The 21,933-nt window shown below is 47.9% G+C and overlaps 1 long non-coding RNA gene across 1 annotated transcript; it reads left to right on the top strand.

The window, feature by feature from the left end:
- The first annotated feature begins 11,811 nt into the window (after window positions 1-11,811).
- Window positions 11,812-14,938, top strand: LOC147339711 (uncharacterized). The gene is made up of 3 exons (XR_015158974.1): window positions 11,812-12,070; window positions 13,289-13,424; window positions 14,844-14,938. It is a non-coding gene; the product is annotated as an uncharacterized LOC147339711 (long non-coding RNA).
- The last annotated feature ends 6,995 nt before the right edge of the window (window positions 14,939-21,933 follow it).

Here is a 21,933-nt window from a genome sequence, read left to right on the forward strand (position 1 = left end):
GACCCCAGGAAGCACACTGCGAGTCGTTCATTACACGAGACGCGCTCAGGGCGTGGCGAAAAGACCCAGACTTGCCTGGTGGAAAAGTGACTGCGGCTCAGGACACTCTCGCCTTCTGACTCAGAGCACCTGCACGCAGAGCCAAGGTATCTCCTTTCTGCCCGGGTGTGATGGGGAGATCCAAGTATGTCCTGACTTTCTGTGTGTCTAGGATGTGATCTGGTTCTCCCGCTGTCTGTCTCTCTGTCTTTCCTGCTTCCTGGATTCACAGTTACCTTCCTGCAGAGTTTGACATGATTGAGAGTGGCGTCTGTGTTCTTCTCTCTGGCTTGGCGTGAGTGACATCTTCTCCCTACACTTTAACTCTGTACCCTGTGTGCTCAACAGATTATTTGCAGCACGGACGCATGAATAACGCTGTTAACTTTTTTTTTTTTCCTTCTCCCTGCTATCTTTCCAATCTGGTCTGCCTTTACTGACCTCATCACCTTATCCTTTATGTGATTTCTGGACCTTCTTCAACGCTCACGGTGGGCTTCCCTGGTGGCCCAGTGGTTAAGAGTGCTACCTGCCCATGCAGGGGACACGGGTTTGATGCCTGGTCTGGGAAGATCCCAGGAAGCTGAGATTCCCTGGTGGCTCAGCTGGTTAAAAATCTGCCTGCGATGCAGGAGACCCCAGTTTGATTCCTGGGTCGGGAGGATCCTCTGGAGAAGGGAAAGGCTACCCACTCCAGGATGGTGGCCTGGAGAATTCCATGGAGTTGCAAGTCCATAGGGTTGCAAAGAGTCGGACACCAGTGAGCAACTTTCACTTCACTTCTGGGAAGATCCCACAGGCCACGGGGCAACTAAACCCTTGCTCCACAGCTACTGAGCCTGTTCTCTGCAGCAAGAGAAGCCAGCACAATGAGAAGCTTGCCAGTTGGGAGTCTGGGGCACGAGACCCCTGTCTCCTTGCGCAGCCGTATAATAGGCCTTTCTCTACTCCAGACTGCCGTTTCAGTGTGCTCAGCCTCACCGTGCATCGGGCACGCAAGCTTGTGTTCGAGTCCCACAGGGGCACTGAACACAGAGGCCCTGGGGAAGTGAGAGCCAAGGGGAGCGGAGACAGGACTCCCTGAGCTCCGAGGGGATTGCTCAGTAGCCCTGGGAGGTGGCTGGGTGTGAACTGCTGGGGAGCAGGGTTAAGCAGGGAGAAGAACCACCGGGAAGGTGAGGCAAGGCTGGAGACGCAAAAGAGAGACGTGCCATCTGGATCAGGGGTGGGCTCAGCGTGTGCCAGAGCTCAGTGGCGTAGCTCTGCCCCGGGGGTGACTCTGCCCCTGACCACAGATGTGCTGGTCTCAAGAAACTGAAAGGAACTCAGTTGTGTCCGATGCTTTGCAAATCCAGGGACTGTAGCCCCCAGGCTCCTATGTCCATGGGATTCTCAAGGCAAGAATTCTAGAGTGGGTTGTCATTCCCTTCTCCAGGGGTCCTTCCTGACCCCAGGGATTGAAGCTGGGTCTCCTGCTTTGGCAGGCAATTCTTTACCATCTGAGCCACCAGGGAAGCTCGTACCTAAAGAAACATACACGGCAAAATCATACGCTGTGATTTTCCAGCCTGTGATTCTGTTTACACAGGCAGCATGACCGACCGCCAAACAGTCAGGGCTTCTGGAATTTCATCTTCATCCATCCCCTCACGTGAGCTGGGTATAAAAGCAAAACCCAGCTGGTCCTCGTGAGTTTCTGGAGTCTGCATTGCCAAACGCTCTCATCCTTGGTAACACTGATCTGTGACCCCAACGTCAAGACGGTGTCACTTTCACAGTCACATACAGGCGTGAGTACGGTGGTGAAAAGTTCGAGAGGCCTGACACACACACACTCATGTTTCTAGCTGAAGTCCAATGAGACAAAGCTGGGCCTTTTCGTTTCAGATCTCACGCTATAAACAGGTGTCTTTTTCGAAGTACTCAGAAACATGTTTTTTTTTTGCTTTTAGTAGTTTCTTTTTCTTTTGCAATCCTGTGCTTTTTTGCAGTGATTTCACTGTTCACGATGGTCCCCAACTATAGTCGCTAAGCTGTTGTCTGAGGTTTCCAAGCACGAGGCAGCTGTGATGTGCCTTCTGGTGAAAATACGCGCGTTAGGAAAGCATCATTCGTGCAGGGAGCTCAAACCCAGAGCTCTGTGACAACCTAGCGGGGTGGCGTGGGGGTGGGAGGTGGGAGGGAGGTTCAAGAGTGAGGGGACATATGCCCACCTACGGCTGATTCATGCTGATGAACTGCAGCACAGTCTTGTAAAGCAAGAAGCCTCCAATGAGAAATAAATTAATTAAAAAAAAAAAGAAAGGTGTCCTTCAGGCACGAGCGTTGGTCGTGATTCCAATGTCAAGGAATCAAGCACATATTAAACGAGGTGTCTTTAGACCCAAGTGAAGTTATGGGTTGATTGGGCGATGACGGTGTTGGGACCACGGGCTCTGAGAGCCCAGCCCTGCGTTTGATCTGGGAGTAGGGTCAGTACAGCAAGTCCCGTACACACAGACCTTCAAGTTCGGAACTTTGAAAAGATGCGAACGTCTGTTTGCATGTCCAATGCTGGAACTTAGTTCATGTATCTAGCACATACTGTCGCGTGCATCATCTACAAGTGCTGGGCTTCTGCGTGCTTTTCTGCACAGTCCTTTACAGGGGACGGTAGTTCAGTATCTGTATTTCAAAGCGCAGGGCATCTGGTAGGGACTGTAAAAGCATGCGGTGAGGTATCTGGTGAAAGTGAAAGTCGCTCAGTCCTGTCTGACTCTTTCCGACCCCATGGACTGTAGCCCACCAGTCTCCCCTGTCAATGGAATTCTCCAGGCAAGAATACTGGAGTGGGTTGCCACTCCCAGAGGATCTTCCCAACCCAGAGATCAAACCACATTTCTTATATCTCCTGCATTAGCAGGTGGGTTCTTTACCACTAGCGTCACTTTGGAAACCTCATTTCATAAGATATATAGCACTAAAAAAAAAAAAAGTGACTGCTTATTTATGTAAAACTCAAAGTGGGCATTCTGCATTCTTCTTTACTGAATCCGGTAACACGCCCACTAACCCACCTCGCTACATTTTTGGAATGAACTACTTTCTAAGGAATCACAAAAGCAGCAGTTGTCCTGCCTTCTAGCTGTGAAGAGGGGAGTCATAGGGAATGAGAAGATTTAACTCATAGAGAGAAGAGTTTGTTAGTCACTCAGTCGTCTCTGACTCTGCAACCCCACAGACTATACAGTCCATGGAAATCTCCAGGCCTGAATACTGGATTGGGTAGCCTTTCCCTTCTCCAGGGGATCTTCCCGCATTGCAGGCGGATTCTTTACTGTCTGAGCCACCAGGGAAGCCGTAGGGAGGAAGCCACACTCCAAGGCAAAAGCATACAAACCCTTCTGTGAAGCTAAGGGCTGACAAAGCACAAGTTGTAATTCAACTCAGGCTGGATTACTCCTGTCGGTTTCAAGGACGTGTCCTTAACACTGACTGGTGAGAAGAGGTGGGTTTTCAGAGAACTGGGGAAGCCGGGTGAATTAAGTCACCGACAGCTGCTGTTGTGGCAGAAGTGGGGGCACCTCCGAGGTCCCAGAGTGGGCGCTCGTCTAACACCCGGGAAATGAACTGTCCAAGGAGACTCGCGAGCTGACAAAGCAAGAGACTTTATTGGGAAGCGGAGCCTGGGTGGAGAGCAGGAGGGTGAGGGGACGCAGGAGAACGGCTCTGCCTCGGGGCTAGCAGTCTCGGCTTTTAGGGTGATGGGCTAAGTGTCCGCCAATCCTTCTGAGTAGAGCCCTTCCTGGTGGCGCGCGCATCGCTCAGCCAAGATGGATGCCAGCGAAGAGGATTCTGGGAGGTGGAAGGACCGTGGCGTCTCCCTTTGACCTTTCCCGAACTCTTCCGGTGGGTGGTGGCTTCTGAGTCTCGTCTTTCTCACCAGGACTTCCTGTCCTGAAACAACCCACGCAGATGCTTACTATGCTGTCTGGCCAGGGCGGGCGGTTTCCGTCAGGGTGCCTCCGCTAACACTATCACGAGGACCACGGATGGTGGGGGAGCTTAAGCCACAGACATTCATCTTTCCGGTCCTGGAGGCTGGAGTCTGAGACCCAGGTGTGGGGCGGCCTGGTTCCTCCCGAGACCGCTCTCCTGGGCGTGTCGACGGCCGTCTCCTCCCTGAGTCCTCACTGCTCCTCCCTGTGTGTGTGGGTCTGAGTCCTGACCTCCTCTTCTTATAAGGAGCCCAGTCCTGTGGGGTCAGGGTCCACCTTAGTGACCTCCTTTTACCTTAACCCCTTCTTTAAAGACCTCATCTCCAAATGCAATCACATTATGAGGTCCTGGGAGTTAGGACTCCAACATGATGAACAGGGGTGTGGGTATCAGTTAGTCCATAAAAACCAGGTGGGTGTGTCCAGGAAAGACACTGTTTTAAAAGCAATCATGCAAGTTCATTCATCTCTTACTTTTCAACTTCAGTTCACCCCGTCGTTAATTTTTACCAATTTTTCCAGAACAGTGAGAATCTTGTTCCCAGATTATCAGTGACAGAGCATAACTATAGTCAGAAATGACTATTAAAATGCCTTGTTGCACAGGTGGGGGGAATTAAAAAAAATACTACCTCTCAGAGGAGGTGCTGGAGAAGACTCTTGAGAGTCCCTTGGACTGCAAGGAGATCCAACCAGTCCATCCTAAAGGAGATCAGTCCTGAAAATTCATTGGAAAGACTATGCTGAAGCTGAAACTCCTGATGCAAAGAGCCCACTCATTAGAAAAGACCCTGATGCTGGGAAAGATTAAAGGCAGGAGGAGAAGGGGACAACAGAAGATGAGATGGTTGGATGGCATCACCGACTCGATGGACATGAGTTTGAGCAAGCTCCAGGAGTTTGTGATGGACAGGGAAGCCTGGCGTGCTGAGGTCCATGGGGTCACAAACAGTCGGACATAACTGGACAACTGAAAAACAACAACAGCCTCTCAGAGAAGGAGCTTTCCTGGTGGCTCAGCTGGTAAAGAATCCGCCTGCAGTGCAGGAGACCCTGGTTCAATCCCTGGTTTGAGAAGATCCCCTGGAGGAGGAAATGGCAACCCACTCTAGTGTTATTGTCTGGAAAATCCCATGGTCAGATGAACCTGGAAGGTTACAGTCCATGAGGGTCACAAAAAGTCAGACAGGACTGACTGATTAACACTTTCTCAGAAAAAAGTGTCAACACAATTACTTCATCACAGTTACTTAAGGCAGTAGTTAAGCAGGTTATGAAGACGCTTTGTTCCTCTGTAAATTCCTATCAGTAATACCATTGTACGCAATCAGCATCAACTTAGAAAAACAAACGTAAAAACATTGAAGCCTTAAGGTTACATCTCAACTCCCAGTAAGGGAATGTAGGTATTGTCACAGATGCAAAATATTGGTGGGTATAAAAGTTTTCTGTGAACTTTATTCATAACAAGCACCTCACCACTGGAAGTAAGACATAGAAACTACTGTGTGAGGTTTTTTGTGGGTTTTTTTTTTGTCTTTTTTTGTTTGTTTTTTGGCAGTGCCTCGTACTTATAGGGGCTTCCCAGGTGAGGCTAGTGGGAAAGAATCCTCCTGCCAATGCAGGAGATGCAAGAGATACACATTCGATCCCTGGGTTGAGAAGATCCGCTGAAGTAGGAAATGGCCACCCACTCCAGTATTCTTGCCTGGAGAACCCCATGGACAGAGGATCCTGGTGGGCTATAGCCCAGGGGGTCACAGTCAAACACGATTGAACAACTGAGCATATAATTGATTTACTATGTTGTGTTAGTAACATAACACATGAGTCTGGGGGACTTCCAGATTTAATTTATCCACGGTGGAGGATAACTTATCACAGGTGGGGAAGGGCATGGCACCCCACTCCAGGATTCTTGCCTGGAGAATCCCACGGACAGAGGAGCCTGGTGGGCTACAGTCCATGGGAGTCGCAGAGTCGGACACGACTGAGTGTCTGCATGCGAAGCTTACAGGATCTTAGCTGCCCCACCAGGGATTGAACCTGGCCTCCCAGCAGTGAGAGCGCCAAGTCCTAGCCACTGGCCCACCAGGGATGTCCCCAGAGAAGCTGTTCTAACTCGGTTTCATTTATTCATTTTATGACCAGAGCTCGCAAGGCCTCGGCTCTCAATTAGTGACATTTCTGTCCTCGATACTTGCAAAGTTAATCTTCCCCGGCCCTCGATAGAGTAAGTTTTGTGAAACAACGCTTCATATCCTGAGAACAGATAGAAATGATTTGGGAATGCAACCATGTCATTTGCGCACAGCAGGCCTCCTGGCCTGTTTCAGAACTCACGGACAGAGGACACCAAGACTGCCCTGGTCTCTGGAAAAGCCTCCCGTCTCTTGAAGACACCTGGAGCGACTCATTCTCCCCCAGAACGAACCCTCAGTCGCTGTATCCCCGTTTGTTTCTGACTCGATTTACAAGAAGGAAATAGAAGTCGCATGAGAGATGAAACGACACGTTTTCAGAGGTTGCTTTTCAGAAGGCTGCCTTGGAAGGCAGGTTCGTCTTGGTGTTCAGGAGGACACGGACATTGAAACACACTTTCCGGAGGGGACTTCTTGTTTAAGAGACACCGGCCACCAGAAGAGGGGGTAGAGAGAGTGCGAGGACTCCGCAGGAGGATGTTTGTCCTCCCCAAGGACTTGGGCTTTGTTAGCTTAGATATGCAGATGACGCCGCCCTTATGGCAGAAACAGAAGAAGAACTAAAGAGCCTCTTGGTGAAATTGAAAGAGGAAAGTGAAAAAGTTGGCTTAAAACTCAACATTCAGAAAACTAAGATCAAGGCATCCGGTCCCATCACTTCACAGCAAAAAGATGGAAAAACAGTGGAAACAGTGGCTGACTTTATTTTTCTGGGCTCCAAAATCACTTCAGATGGTGACTGCGGCCATGAAATTAAAAGACGCCTGCTCCTTGGAAAAAAAGCTATGACCAACCTAGACAGCATATTAAAAAGCAGAGACACTACTTTGCCGACAAAGGTCCATCTAGTCAAGGCTATGGTTTTTCCAGTAGTCATGTATGGATGTGAGAGTTGGACCATAAAGAAAGCTGAGCGCCACAGAATTGATGCTTTTGAACTGTGGTGTTGGAGAAGACTCTTCAGAATCCCTTAGACTGCAAGACTATCTAACCAGTCAATCTTTAAGCAAATCAGCCCTGAATATTCATTGGAAGGACTGATGTTGAAGCTGAATCTCCAATACTTTGGCCACCTGATGCGAAGAGCTGACTCATTTGAAAAGACCCTGGTGCTGGGACGGATTGGGGGCAGGAGAAGAAGGGGACGACAGAGGATGAGATGGTTGGATGGCATCACCGACTTGATGGACATGAGTTTGAGCAAACTCCGGGAGTTGGTGATGGACAGGAAGGCCTGGCGTGCTGCAGTCCATGGGGTCACAAAGAGTTGGACACGACTGAGTGACTGAACTAAACTAAGCTGTGAAATTGACTAAAAATATTTCATATTCACAAGACGGAAGACAAAACAAAACTGCATACCATTGAATTCTCCCTCTACCACCACCAAATATTGTGCAGCCGTGCACATTGGATATAGCATTTACATACGACTTCTCTGGAGAAGTAAACCCAGTTGTCATTTTCTAACTGATTTTATGTATTTATTTTAAATTTATTTTTCATTGGAGGATAATTGCTTTATAGAATTGTGTTGGTTTCTGCCAAACATCAACACGAATCAGCCATGGGTATACATACATCCCCTCCCTCTTGAACCCACCTTCCATCCCATCCCATCCCATCCCTCTAGGTTGTCACAGAGCCCCAGGTTGGAGCTCCCTGTGTCACACAGCAAATTCCCACTTGCTCTCTATTTTACATATGGGAGCGTTTATGTTTCAATGCTGTCAATTCCTCCCACCCTCTCCTTCTTTCATTCTGTCCACAAGTATGTTCTGTACGTCTGCATCTCTATTCAGTTCAGTTCAGCTGCTCAGTCGTGTCCAACTCTTTGTGACCCCGTGAATCACAGCACGCCAGGCCTCCCTGTCCATCACCAACTCCCAGAGTTCACTCAGACTCATGTCCATCTCTATTAAAGCCGTACAAATAGGTTCATCAGTAACATCTTTCTAGATTCCATAAACATGTGCTAATGTACGATATCTGTCTTTCTCTTTCTGACTCAGTTCGCCCTGGATAACAGGCTCTAGGGTCGTCCACCTCATTAGGCCTGACTCGAGTGCGTTCCTGTTTATGGCTGAGTACTATTCCATTGTATATATGTACCACAGCTTCTTTATCCATTCACCCAGAAACAGCGTTCAGCCAAATCTCTGTGTACTCCACAGTCCAGTTCAGTTGACAAGGAAAATTAACCATCACCGTCACGTCTACACATTTCTACCCAGTCATCGATGTGTCATGCCGTGGCTTGGCTTACACGTGTGTGCACACACACCAATAATCATGGACAACCAGATCAACAAATATGGGGACTTCCCCGGTGGTCCAGTGGCTAAGATTCTGCATTCCCACTGCAGGCGGCCCAGGTTCAATCCATGGTCAGGGAACTAGACCCAGCAAGCCACAACTAAGACCAGGTGTAGCTAAATAAATAAATATTTAAAAAAAAAAAAAAGAGGAAGAAACAAGTCTGTGTAAGTGGTGCTGAGCCTAAACGTGGTACATTTGGTATCCTGCTTCCTCAGACCATTCACTCCACCTTTTTAAAATTCCCTTCTTCTCACACATCCCCAGGCTGCAACTAAGTCATAAGAACCAATCTATATGAGGACATTAAAAAAAAAACATAAAAATAATAATAGGTGGATTCTCCATCTTACCATGTACCAAGAGGATCAGACTCAGCATATTTCTCCCAGCTCTTGACACTTGACCCCTTTCTTCCTTCTTGGAATGTGTATGTGATGCCTGGAAGTGCAGCAGCCATCATGTGGCCATGAGGCCAAGAGCTACATGATAAAGATGGCAGAGCAGGATGACAGACAAAACTTGCCCTGGTGATGCCATGTGCAGGCTGTTGAACCAACCCTGCAAATCCATAACTTTTTTCCATGATGCAGCTAGTATCCTGATTTGATTTTGACACCTTTTACTCAAAAGCTAGTCTCCTTTATAGAAACTTTAATGTATAAAAGTGAAGTCGCTCAGTTGCGTCCGACTCTTTTTGACCCCATGGACTGTAGTCCTACCAGGCTCTTTTGTCCATGGGAATCTCCAGGCAAGTGTATTGGATTGGGTTGCCATTTCCTTAGTTCATGTTAATATTATCCATTGCTTTCATTCACTGTTAACTGAAAAACATTTATAAAATAAGATTGCAATTAATCAAAGTATTATATCTGTGTCTATGCAGACTTTCTCCAGGAAAAATGAAAGGAAAAATATTCAGGATCCACACACAAAAAAAGAACCTTAGCATTTTGTTCTTTCTATGTTTATGGAAAACATGCATTAAAATACCTTAAAAACATGCAAGAGGCAAACAAAAATGCTAAGTTTTTTTTTTCTCTTTACATTTTATTTACAGCACTTCAACTTTAAATTAAAAACTTCCTCCACTGTGCTAACAAATTAGCAAGTTTGAAAATACTGTTAGTAAACAAATAGCAAAAAAAAACAACAAAAACAAAACATAAAACAATGAAAATCACAGAAAAAATTCTCTTATGGACTCTGTGGGAGAGGGAGAGGGTGGAAGATTTGGGAGAATGGCATTGAAACATGTAAAATATCATGTAAGAAACGAGTTGCCAGTCCAGGTTCGATGCACGATACTGGATGCTTGGGGCTAGTGCACTGGGATGACCCAGAGGGATGGTATGGGGAGGGAGGAGGGAGGAGGGTTCAGGATGGGGAACACATGTATACCTGTGGCGGATTCATTTTGATATTTGGCAAAACTAATACAATTATGTAAAGTCTAAAAATAAAATAAAATTAGAAAAAAAAATTTTAAAAAAAAGAAAAAATTCTCTAAAAATTAAGATGGTATAAGATACATCAAGCTATGGATTCTGACTTATAATCTGCATTCACTCACAGCTGACACGGTGTTGCTTCAAAGGTCAACGTGCGATGGCTTTATCATGATTTCAGTGAGTAGCTAAAAGGGAATTAATAGGGCTTGCCTGGTGGTCCTGCAGTTAAGAATCTCAGTTGCAATGCAGGAGACACAGGTTCCATTCCTGGTCTGGGAAGACCCCACAGGCCTTGGGGAAACTAAGCCCGTGTTCCACAACTACTGAGCCTGAGCTCTAGAACCCAGGAGCCACAAGAGACGCCACCGCAATGAGAAGTCCGTGTACCCCAATTAGGAAGTAACCCCTGCTCGCCGCCACTCGAGAAAGCCTGCACGCAGCAATGAAGACCCACCACGGCCAAAAAGAAATAAAAGTTAATTTTTTTTAAGTTAAAAAATAATCAAAGACTGCTAGACATATTGTGACCCCTTAATTTTCAGCAAAAGCCATGGACCTTCCAGTGACATGAGCATTTGTCCGGGAAACCAAATGCCATTCCCTCCAATTCAGTGGATATTTGGGTTCCGCCGTGCGCTGGCTGCAGGCAATGTGGCCTCCCGGTGCAAGTCACCGTTTATCTGAGCTTTTGTTCGAAAGGCTGAGATGTACACAAGCCATCAGAAAAAACTGCTTCTTCTCCCTGCCCGACGTGAGCACAAAACCTTAATGCAAGCGTACACTTCTCATTCAAAATCAGAAGCGAATGGGGACTTGTCCTAAGTCATGCTGCCTTGCCACCTGTTTGGTTCATCGTGGTGCCTTTGTGGATTCGGCAACAGGATTAGAAGACAAAAACAAAAAAACTTTGAAACCCCAATGAAAAATTTAACAGGGAAGACTTGACACTTCCCTTGGTAGTCCAATGGTGAAGACTTCATCTTCCAAGGCAGGGGATGGGGATTTGATCCCTGGCGGGGGGCGGGGTCTACGATCCCACGTGCCTGGTGACCAAAAACCAGAAATATAAGCAACGGAGGTGATCGGGTAACAAATTCAATTGAAGACGTTAAAAATGGCCCACGTCAAAAAAAAAATCTTTAAAAAAATAAAATTTAAAATAAAAAAGAGAGAACACTCATGAAAAACGGAGGCTTCCGTCTGCATCTTTTGAGTCTCAAATGTCTTCACACCAGCTCTGGGGTTCTGAGTAGGTCACCATCATTTTTCCCCCTTACACCGATGGTCTTACCCTGCACAGGTCAGCCACCGCCTCCTACGGCCCATCATGAATTAGTCCTCCACGGTGCCTCGTCTTCATAAAATAAATTTCACACATCCCGCCCCACTCCATGTCCTCCTGTTTTCCTGGCGTCTTTGTCTGCAATCTCACAGTTCACGATCACCCAACCCAAGCAGCACCTTCCAGCCGCTGATCCCCACCTCCTTTGATGGTTCCTCGAACGCCAATGTATTCTTGCCGGGAGAATCCCAGGGACGGGGAGCCTGGTGGGCTGCCGTCTATGGGGTCGCACAGAGTCGGACACGACTGAAGTGACTCAGCAGCAGCGAACGCCAATGTGATCAGAACACGGAAACCCAGATGGTGCTGTGCGGGGTTTCGCAGAAAGGCAGCTCCCAGATTCCAGCCGAGGCTTCCCCCAGGCCGGCGAGCGTGTCTCCCCCTTGCTCTCTGCATCTTTGCTTCCCACTCCCAGTCTCCCACGGGCGCCTGCGCGTAGCTCCTTGCAGTTCCGCTCGCGTGCGCATGCCTGATCTGGTTTCCGATCCCACTTTCTCCTGCCCTGAGAAACACGGAAGGACGTAGAAGAGGACGCCCCACGCCCTGCGTCTGCCCACCCCGCAGAGTGGAACGTCTTCTTATCAACGCGCAGGCAGCAACCACTCTCCCTAGGGAGCCGGGGGGGAGGTCCCGGAGTGCTGGGGGAGCTTACTACTTACTACTGCAAGCCTCTCCCTGGTGGTCCCTCGGTGTCTTGTCTTCGCCATGGGGCCGCCCCTCCTGATGGCACCAGCGCCTTGAGAGGTGAGGCTCACATCTGTGCATTGCACAGCGTCACGGTGACTCTCGGGGGCTGGGCAAGCCTCTGGGCCCTGGTGACTTGCAGGATGTTCATCTCGGAAACCAGGGTGCTCCTAGCGGGCTTCACCCACCCTGTACTACTCTGCTGGCCCCAAACTCACCCCATCTCTGTACACCCCTTGGACCTGCTCCAGCCAGACCTGCTCTCACACCCCAGCAACCACAGGATCGGCTCCCACCCTTCCGTCAAGTCAAAGTGTTCAGTCATCTTCGACCGACTCTGTGAGACCCCCTGGACTGTAGCTGGCCAGGCTCCTCTGTCGATGGGACTCTCCAGGCGAGAATACTGGAGTGGGTTGCCATGCCCTTCTCCAGGGGATCTTCCCCAACCAGGGATCAAACCCTGGTCTCCCGCATTGCAGGCAGATTCCTTAATGCCTGAGCCACCAGGGAAGCCTCACCCTTGTCAGCCTCGTGCCAATTAATTCTCCAGCTAAGGGTTCCTCCCAGACACGTTGTGAAAAATTTCACCCAAGACCTTGACACTATATGTTACCCCCACCCCAGCCCCACCCCACCACCATGCATCTATCCTCCTTGGAACTCACCTCCTGCTCACATATTGGATGTTTTATGTATGGATCATGCCTACTGGGCTTCCCTGGTGGCTCAGATGGTAAAGAGTCTGCCAGCAATGCAAGAGACCCGGGTTTGATCCCCGGGGTCGGGAAGATTCCCCTGGAGAAGGCGATGGCAACCCACTCCAGTATTCTTGCCTGGAGAATCCCATGGACAGAGGAGCCTGGTATATTTATTGAGTGAATGCCAGGTACCAGTGGAAAGAGCTGGAAGGGGTGAAGGTAGGTGCATAGAAGGGTTAAAATGGGGAGACAAGAAGAACTTCCCGGGTGGTCCAGTGGTTAAGATTTTGCCTTCCACTGCAGGGGGGGTGTGGGTTTGTTTCCTGGTTGGGGAGCTAAGCTCCCACCTGCCCTGTGGCCAAAAAAAAAAAAAGCATAAGACAAGCAGTGTTGTAACAAATACAAAAACGACTTAAAATGGTGCACACCAAAAAAAAAAAAAAAGGAAAAGAAAAAACCTGGGGAGATGAAACACTACCCTGGCTTTTCAGAGCTACTTGCCTTTTTCTTTAAAATGTGTAATTTAGATATAAACTACAGCTATCGAACGAGCTCTAATAGATCTGTTCTTCTCTGTCAGCACTCGGGTATTAGAACCATCTGCCCCCGTGACTACAATTAGGATGACGCACTTCTCAGACACCGGAGTGTTCCAGGGAAGAGGTGCTCTGCTGTGTTTGAGACTGAAATCTGTTGGCAAATATTATGATCTCCAGGTAGAAATATGATGCACCACATGTCTTAGAAAAACAAAATGAACAAATACAGAGTAAAAAAAAAAAAAAAAGTCTCTTTTACTTTCTGTTTCCATGTCCCCTTGATGCTGCTTTTAAGTGAGACGTTTCTGGGACTTGCCTGGAGGTCCTTTGGATAAGACTCTGAGCTCCCAGTGCAGGGGGATCTGGGTTTGATCCCTGGCCAGGGAAACTAGATACCATATGCCACAATCAAGACCTGGCACAGCCAAATAAATATATTTTTTTTTATTTATTTTAAGAAGTGAGACATTTCTGCCTACAATGGGATGATGAAAAGTTACCCTTTTCATCAGGAGACATTGAGTCAGTCCTCTAGTGTCCATGTGTGCGTGCTAAGTCACCTTGGTTGTGTCTGACTCTCTGCAACATGACCAGGCTCCTCTGTCCATGGGATTCTCCAGGCAAGAATACTGGAGTGGGTTGCCACTCCCTTTTCCAGGGGATCTTCTCAACGCAGGGATGGAACCCGTGTCTCCTGCATTGGCAGGCGGTTTCTTTACCACTAGGGCCGCCTGGGAAGCCCCTGAGCCCTCTCGATTCATCAGCTAAGTAACGTGAGCCAAAGACTTGGCTGTCAGTAGCCTGGTAGCCAGGTGGTGAATTTGTCTCATCTTTCCCGCCTCTCTTTTTTGCTGTTTCTCTTTCTCTCGTATGTCAATCTGCCAGAAGCCAAGGATTACATTTCTGATTTTGTGCTTCTCTTCCTCAAAGTCTAGTGGTGGTAGTGGTTTAGTCGCTAAGTCGTGTCCGACTTTTGCAACCCCATGGACCATAGCCTGCCGGGCTCCTCTGTCCATGGGATTCTGAGCGCTGGGTAAACTCCAGTGCCCCAAGCAGTCGTGTGGCTCTTGAACAGGGTTTGATCTCTGAGTAACAGGTGTGTACGGCAGAATGAGGAGGGTGAAGGAGAGAGAAGACTGCATCCTGCTTGCTTAGGTAGATTCCACTGTTGACTGCCATGCTCCTTTCCGACACGGTGCTCCCTTCCGAGATGCAGAAGGTAGACAGCCTAGCCAGACACATCGCTCAAACCGGTCCTCTGCCTGCGTCTGCCCCCCAGCCTTCTGCTCACACTCAGAACAGGAGCCTGCGATGGAATTAGCGTGTCTAAAAATACCACTGAATAAACACACACAATCAGAAACACAAAAGGAGCCAGAATTATGGGCACACTTAAATGGCAACGGCAGAGCTTAAATTACAGGTCTGAAAAGCATGATCTTTTCTTTGAAGGCTCTGTTCTCCTTTTTTTTAAAAAAATAAAATCATTCCAATTCCACGAAAAGAGAAAGCAACACACAGCCTTTGAAAGGGAAAATGGGAGGCAGCCGGCACTAATTCGGTTTAATTAATGCCATCCTGTTCTTTGGTCTGCAGACAGTTATTGAAAATGCAAGATGCCCGTACATGCGCTTCCTCCCATGTTCTCTGCTCTTTTGCAAAACCGTTTCATCACGCATCCGTTGCTACCAAGAATGGAAGCCTAAATTAGGCCAACGGCACCTCCGTGCTTCCTATAGAATAACTTCATTTATACGACTAGTCTGGACATCGTGGGGCACTCTCCCCTTTGGCTCGGCTAGAACTAGGACAAGTCTGATAAAACTGTCCCCCAACATCTCTAAAATCATCCTTTTAAAAAAAAAAAAAAAAGTTACTGGCACCATTTTTGTCCAACAAATGGTTTAGCCATGGACACCTATGGATCCTAAGAAAATGATCCTTTACACTGCCTCTAAAATGAACTAAAATTACCATGCTCTGGGCAGTAGGAGGACTCAACAGGAAAAGCTACCTTATTTTTGTTTCTTTTTATTGTTTTTATAAAAATAAAATTACCTAATTTTGGACCACAAAGAAGACTGAGTGCTGAAGAATGGATGTTTTTGAACTGTGATGTTGGAGAAGACTCTTGAGAGTACCTTGGACTGCAAGAGATCAAACCAGTCCATCCTAAAGGAAATCAGTCCCAAATATTCATTGGAACGACTGATGCTGAAGCTGAACTCCAATCTTTTAGCCACCTGATGCAAAGAACTGATTCACTGCAAAGACCCTGATGCTGGGAAAGACTGAAGGCAGGAGGAGAAGGAGATGACAGAGGATGAGATGGTTGGATGGCATCACCGACTCGATGGACATGGGTTTGAGTAAACTGGGAGTTGGTGATGGACGGGGAGGCCTGGCCATGGGGTTGCGAAGAGTCAAACACGACTGAGCGACTGAACAACCCACCTGTGTCCAAGGGGAATCCCGGTATAAGGCCCTCCTCCTCGGGATCCTACAGAGGATTAGGTGAGTCGAGCGTCTGCAACAAACACCTGTAACCGTTTCCTGACCAGTCCTCCATGGCTGCCTTCCCCCTGGAGCTCAGGTGGCTCAACCAGAGGCCACAGAGGAGAGGAGGGGAGGGCCCGGGACAAAGACCTGCTCGTCTCTTAACACAGGAAGGTCTGCAAAGGAGGAGGGACCTCCACAAGGGAAGGCCCAGCCAGTAAGGAAGGATGAGCCAGGAGGCCGGCGGGCCCCGGGGAAGCAGCCAGGTTGCTGAGAAACCCTTAGAAGAACAAAACCCTGAGATGCAGCCCCGGGGCCCAGGTGGTTCAGAATTACCGCTGTCCTCATTGTGAACTGAGAGGGTGTGGGTGGAGAGGCTGGAAGGCAAACTGCCGTGAGCTTGGGAGGGAACCAGGGCTCAGAAAATGGAGAGAGGGCTTCCCTGCTGGTCCAGAGGTTAAGAAATTAGCCTTGCATTGCAGGGGGCGTGGGTTCGATCCCGGGCCCTGGGAGATCGCACATTCCCCGGAGCAACTAACCCTGTGCGTTGCAACTATTAAAGCCCACATGGCCAAGAGCCTGTGCTCCACAGGAAAAGAAGCCACCTCAATGAGAAACCTGAGCACTGAAATTACAGAGGAGCCGGCCAGAAATACAGTAATTAATATTGTTGTTGTTCTGTCACTCGGCATCCGACTCTGCGACCCCACGGACTGCGGCACACCAGGCTTCCCTGTCCATCACCAGCTCCCAAATCCTACTCAAAACTCACGTCCATCACGTCGGTGATGCCATCCAAGAAAAGGAAATATAAAAAAGCAGGCATGGACCACTCTCCTGAAAAGCCTGCTCCCAGAAAAGCAGAGAGAGAAACGCTGAGGACGTGACGGCTCGAGACTGGGTTATATTTAAAAGCAGAAACGTCTACCGGTAAGGGAATAATTAGGGAGGCTTGTTATACACCCTGGGATGAAAGTGTATGGAGCTAATAAAACCCAGGATGCTTGCTATTTCTGTTTCTGTTCCTAATTGCTACCGAGAAAGCCGGCGTTCATCACAAGATTGAACGGAGGCTGGCTCTCGGGTGTGTGTAATCTTGCCATGCAGAGACGCTCCGCTGGGAGGGGTCGGAAGCTGGGCCAGACCTTTCCAACGGTGACCAGACCCCCACCTGCAGTGCCCGGAACACTGGGCCCGAGATAAACAAGATACATCATTTTGTTCCACGCTTCTTTCCTTATCAGCTGTAGCAAGAAAGTTTAAAATCTCCCTGGCTATTTAAAAATATATATATATTATTTCCTGTTTAACATGTGAGCTTAATGATATTTTAACTCATACCGCTTCATGCAACAAAAGCTCTTAGATTAGTGAAAATTAATTCCGTGAACACCCTCCGCAAGCAACTTCTTAAATATGCGTTCATTAATCAACTGTGTGTGCGTGTGCTCCTGTGTGAGCTGTGTGGAAACACTTCTTAAAGCCAAGTTCCAAAGCCCCGCTTGGGGACTTTGTATAAACTCAGCCTGGTGACAGACAAGTGTCTGAGCCGTGATGGATGGTTCTTGCACAGAGGACCTTTCCCAGGGGATGACGCAACAGAAGCAGAAGTTTCTGCAGGTTCTGATCATGCAAGTTGGCACGCACAGGGTTTTCTCGGCCACCTTCTTGGAAATTCACATCGCATCCTTCGTACTTGCTAAGTAAGGTTCATCCTTGCATCTCTGCAGAGCCGAGCGTTTGCTCTGCCGAAAGGACCAGACGTGGGAGCCAACCTCACCAAGGGGAGGGACCTTTTCAGGTCAAGGGTCCCATGAATTATGTCAACTTAAGAACGACCTTCATGAAGCAATTTTTTTTTCCCCTTGCGTACTGACCCCATCAAAGCTCAGAGGGGCAAAGGGTGAACACAGAACCTTTATGCAAATGTCACATTTTACTTTCAAATTCCTAAGCCCAGTTATCCACGATGTCCCAGAAAATCTAAAAAAAAGCAGATAAGGGATAATGGTCTCCGGCAGACCAATTACAATATAGGCTTAAAATTATCTTTTTGCAAACTTGTTCTCAACTCGTCCATTCTTTTGATTTATTCGAACCATGACTTTTTATCTCAGAGTCCGGTCCCTCGTTTTAGGTGACCTGGTGATAACTTTATATTGAAGGAAGTGGAGGAAACGCAATTTCTCTTCCACGGAGAGGAGAGAGATTTTTATCCTTACAGACAGGCTGCCGACACGGCAGGGTGGAGAGGTGAAAGTTCCGCTATCTGTGAGAGATTTCCTTAGAGATGTCACAAAAGCCATAGCGTTAGAAAAAAAAAAAAAATTTTCATTCTCGTATGAATTTCCCAGTGCCTAAAACACATGTGTTGTTATGACTTAGAGATGCTATTCTATGGGAAAAAAAAAAAAACTCAAGAGTTCTAGATAGCTATTATAGAAGGAATCCCACAAAGATTTTTCCAACAGATAAAGAAGATTTGTGTAACATCATTGCCATGGATTGCATCATTGACATTGAATTAGCTCTTCCTGTTATATGGTGGTGTTCACTGAATTCATAAAGGCCATTCTGGTGAAGAGGTCTGAAAACATGGAGATGAAATAATCATGAGTCTATAACATTCAGCCTCGTTTTTAATCTCTGAAACAACGCTTTTGAACTGTGGTGCTGGAGACTCTTGAGAGTCCCTTGGACTGCAAGGAGATCCAACCAGTCCATCCTAAAGGAAATCAGTCCTGAATATTCATTGGAAGGACTGATGCTGAAGCTGAAACTCTAATCCTTTGGCCACCTGATGCGAAGAGATGACTCATTGGAAAAGACCCTGATGCTGGGAAAGATTGAAGGCAGGAGGAGAAGGGGACGACAGAGGGTGAGATGGTTGGATGGCATCACCGACTCAATGGACATGAGTTTGAGTGAGCTCCGGGAGATGGTGAAGGACAGGGAAACTTGGCCTGCTGCGGTCCGTGGGGTCGAAAAGATTCGGGGATGACTGAGGGACTCAGCAACAACACATACTATGAATCAAATTTCGACACTTTTCACATACGCTGGGGACAACGGGCGCCTTTTTATAAAACATACATTTTAAGATTTTCATATAAATGGCCACATTCTGCTTCCACCTACGCATCTCCAGACAGTCTTAATCACCAGGACTTCTAAAACATTTAATAGAATAATAGAACATTTTTTTCCTTTGCCCATTAACATCTTAGCACTCACTTTAATATCAGAAATATTTTAAAGGTTTCTCTCATCTCGGCAGAAAGTCCTCTCATGCAGGGAGCTGTGAGTCAAACACCTACTTTCAGTTCGGAGGCAAAACCGTTTGCCTTATTATCCCAGATTTTGGTGATTTGAGTTTTTGTGATTGTCGTTCACAGACCAGGAATTGAATGAGAATTCTAACCCAACATCTGAATGTAAGGTGTTGAAGAAAGGACTTCCCTGAGGGTTCGGTGACTAAGACTCCAAGCTCCCAGAGCAGGGAGGCCTGGGTTCAATCCCTGATCAGGGAACTTCATTCTACATGCTGCAAATAAAGATTCCCGCGTGCCCCAACTAAGACTCGGTACAGCCAAATAAATTAACTTAAAAAAATTTTTTTTAAAGGAAAACAAGAAAAAATTGTAAAAAACAGTTTTAAAGTATTGAGCAAGCAGCAAACCTTCACCCCAAATGTTAGACATTCGGCCAGAGAGGAAAGGAATAAAAACCTTGACATTCTGGAAGACCGTGTTTTTATTACGAGCAGAGATATTTAGTGCGTAGGTCTTATCTCTACTCACGAAACCTCAGACTCAGCGTGTGAAGCTGGTCCTTAGGCAATAAAGAGAAATTGCCTTTCAGCAGCCCCCACTTAGAGGATGCCATGTCCTAAACACTTCACAGAGCAGCCCACACACAAACACTGGAGGGAGACAGAAATGTTTCCTTCTCCCTCAGGAAAACTCGTAAACACATCCATCCCCTGCCATTCAAGGATCGAGGATCTAAGGCCACGCCTACATCATTTAAAGTGAACCGAGATGGGGGAGAAAAATGAAGAAGCAAGAAGGGCAGGTTCACTTCCTTCGATCTGGTGGTGGTGGAGGTGCGGGCTTATCCATTCCGGGCCCTTGCTAACATCCTGAAAGCTTTTAGACCTTTGTCGACTTGCAGCGCAGTTACATCCTTAACAGCCATCACAGGTCAAAAGTACTGTTAAGTAGAAAAGGCTTTGAATGCACCTCACCTCACAAGCATCACGGATTAGCCCGTCTACCACACACGTGCTCAGAACACACAGTGTTAGCCAACAGTGGGGCAGAGTCTTCTAACACGGAGCCCGCGTGCTAAGAAAATGATGAATGCCTCACATCATTTCCTGAACACTGCGCCGAATGTGAAACACTTTGGGGGTCGTTTGGGGCCGTGAAGACCTCCAGAACGACAGTGCTTTCTGTCTCAGCAGAGAGAAGAATCCAGAGAGAGCAAAGTGATAGGTTAAAAAAAAAAAAGACAGCGCTAAATTGTGTCTGACTCTTTGCAACCCCGTGGACTGCAGCTCCCACCAGGCTCCTCGGTCCAGGGGATTCTCCAGGCGAGAATACTGCAGTGGGTTGCGATTTCCTTCTCCAGGGATCGAACCAAGGTCTCCCGCATTGCAGATGGATGCTTTACCTACTGAGCTATACAGGAAGCCCAAAGTGCTGGATAAGACATGATTAATTAGAATAAGACGATTGTGAGGCTTACAGGTGGGACGGTGAGGGGTGCCGTGTCCCAAGTACTTAGTGGGGGCTACGGTTTTATAATCAATGGAAAAGTGGGGAGCGAGGAGAAGACCTTTGTGTCTCTTGAGTGGACAGTGTGCTTCGGTCATCAGCTCCTCCTTGAAGTTGCACAGGGGAGCTTTCTTATCCCTGCATGGTCGGGCTAGGCCATGGTTCAGATTAGACCTAGGTTCAAATTACTGTGTTTTTTTTTTCCCTGTGTGCAGAGAGCGTGTCCTCAGTTCAGTTCAGTTCAGTCGCTCAGTCATGTCCGACTCTTTGTGACCCCATGAATCACAGCACGCCAGGCCTCCCTGTCCATCACCAACTCCCAGAGTTCACTGAGACTCACATCCATCGAGTCAGTGATGCCATCCAGCCATCTCATCCTCTGTCGTCCCCTTCTTCTCCTGCCCCCAATCCCTCCCAGCATCAGAGTCTTTTCCAAGGAGTCAACTCTTCGCATGAGGTGGCCAAAGTACTGGAGTTTCAGCTTTAGCATCATTCGTTCCAAAGAAATCCCAGGGCTGATCTCCTTCAGAATGGACTGGTTGGATCTCTTTGCAGTCCAACGGACTCTCAAGAGTCTTCTCCAACACCACAGTTCAAAAGCATCAATTCTTCGGCGCTCAGCCTTCTTCACAGTCCAACTCTCACATCCATACATGACCACGTGAAAAACCACAGCCTTGACTAGACGTCTTTAACTGACTGAGCTCACTGGGCAGGATGTGGGTTTTTTCTGTCCTCACTGTTTTATTGTTTGGGGGCAGTTCTGTGTGCTTCTAATGCATGGTTTTGTTGCTAAGCAAGCCTGCCTAGTTGGTGTTTAAGCAAACCTGCTTCCTTGAGTGAATATTAACGTACAGAGGTCTCCCATACTTTTTCTGCTTAAAATCCCCTGGTGGGATTAACTACTTAATCACCCACGTTGTCCCTTCAGTCTGTTCTCTGTGAAAAGGGAGAAGCAGAGTGGTCATAAGTGTTTGGGTCGTTCACACTCCAATCACAGGCTGATGGGGGGCGGCTGATGCTCCTCTTCATGAAGGAGGAGGGCTTCCCATCGCTCGTCTGGGAAAAGACCGACGTTCAAAATATGAACTATGGTGTCTGTTGAACGCATATGTCTTCCTGCCCCCGGAACGTAAAGTGGAAACACTGAATGCAGGGTCGCGTCTGTACCTGTTTCTATTGATGAAGCTGATTCAACAGTGATGTGGACCCCAGCGCATCTTGAACCCAGAGCGGCCCCTGGGGAACTCTGGGTTTCAGTTCTGTGCCCCGGCATCTTCTTCATGGTGTCTTACCCCCACGGCTCCTCAGGGACCAACCCCCACCCTTTTCACCACCAACCACCATTGCCCAGGACCCAGCTGGGCTGATCCTATCTGATCCAAAGAGGTTTGAGAGACTAGCACCCACCT

This window comes from Bos grunniens, chromosome X, assembly GCF_055505025.1.
Source record: "Bos grunniens cultivar Pamir isolate PY7600 chromosome X, Bosgru_T2T1.0, whole genome shotgun sequence".
Lineage (NCBI taxonomy): Eukaryota > Metazoa > Chordata > Mammalia > Artiodactyla > Bovidae > Bos > Bos grunniens.